The sequence below is a fragment of the Penaeus chinensis genome, chromosome 36, assembly GCF_019202785.1.
Source record: "Penaeus chinensis breed Huanghai No. 1 chromosome 36, ASM1920278v2, whole genome shotgun sequence".
Classification (NCBI taxonomy): Eukaryota; Metazoa; Arthropoda; class Malacostraca; order Decapoda; family Penaeidae; genus Penaeus; species Penaeus chinensis.
Window position 1 is genome coordinate 14,732,561 of NC_061854.1, and position 1,571 is coordinate 14,734,131.

The 1,571-nt window shown below is 34.6% G+C and overlaps 1 protein-coding gene across 2 annotated transcripts in view; it reads right to left on the bottom strand.

The window, feature by feature from the left end:
* LOC125045162 (cytoplasmic polyadenylation element-binding protein 1-like) overlaps window positions 1–1,571 on the bottom strand; it is a 26,548-nt gene continuing 24,977 nt past the window's right edge. For both annotated transcript variants that reach the window (XM_047642315.1, XM_047642313.1), the window contains one exon: window positions 1–1,571. This exon is cut by the window's right edge and continues 281 nt beyond it. The gene's annotated coding sequence lies outside the window, so the exon portion shown is untranslated.

The following is a 1,571-nucleotide window of genomic DNA, read 5'->3' on the forward strand; positions in this document are numbered from 1 at the left end:
TTTCCTTGAATATATTCTTATACAAAAGTAACAAAATGAAATTTGATTAACAGAACGTGTACTTCAAAAAAATATACATATCTAGGAAACCACAAATTATCACATGATCTTAATACTGTGAAATTGTGAAAACTTCCTTGCATTTTCACAGTAAACTTTTACTGCTTAATCAGTGGCAATTCCAAAAAGAGAGATCCTTCAACAAAGCCAAGTCATCAACGAAATTAACCTTCCATAGTAGTAAAAGATACATGTTTAGCAACATGTTATACAATTCCCATGTAAATTAAAAAGCAACAATTCACCTAGATACCAGTCTATTTTTCTAATGATTAACTCACGGATATTACTGACCTTCATCCATATGTAAAATGACCACTTCTTATAAAGTAAATGTTTCTACTATCAATATCTAAAAATTCAAGAAACCACAAGATGTAGGCAATGGTGGATTTAAACTCAAAACAATCACTTAAATGTTTTGGCAGACCTGCCAATGTTAGGAATTCCTTCCCTCCAAAAACCCAAGCTATTAGAAAATTAAGTAAAAGTTAGTAGTACTGTGCAAAAAAGTAAACTAACAAGAAGACACCCTCACCTTCCTACTAGGCAATTATTTCGTAACCAAACATTAAAATGGTCACCCACTGCACGGAGGCCCAACTGCTCCAGCGGATTACAAATTATGAGCGATTTAAAAATCTGCGACAATCACCAAGTCATGATACACAAACAAAAGACAATTGATTACTTTCCCTACTAGAGGAGAGAAGGAAACAAAGCACTCTTATAGAGCTTAAGACTCGCTTTCCTCCACGCCCCCACCTTTTAAAAAAATGCGAGGACAACACACTTTGGGGTGAATTCATTCCTTTGCCGTTAAGACCTTGGGGAGGTGAAAGTCAATTAAGATAGAAAACCTGGACCAAACTCAATGCTATTGTCAATGGGCCCATCAAAATATTTGTAAATTCCATAAAATAAGACTAATGTAAACTAGTTCTTTAAAACTGGCCCACATACAAAAGAATCCTATATTCAAATAAGCAGAATTCAAAACTTGAAAATTTCTTACCATGGCATGAAACACCAACTAAAAACCTAATGGATACTTTCTCCTTTGCTTTTGTGACGGACACAAATAAAAACAAAAAAAATTATAAAAGTGCTTAGGTGTGCTGCACTAAAAATGGCAAGTTCCATCTTAAAATAATATGAAGCTGACTGGCTTCTTCCATACAGCTTTCAGCATGATATATTAAAAACACTTGTGTTATTAATAGTATTTTAGGCAGTAATAAAACCACATTTTGCAAGCCAATAAAAGCTGATGGAATCCTATTCAACCTACTATGAAAGCCCTCTTCATAGAGTATCATAATGACAATCACACGGTAAAACATCAAACCAACACCACAATCAACCTGATATATGGCAATAGGTCAACCACCTCAAGTCCATACAAAAATTTCACACCTTAGTCATGGTACAGTCTCTTAAAACACACACCTCTACACCACAAAATATACACCCCTTTCATTAACCTCTCAACATATGAGTGGACATGGACC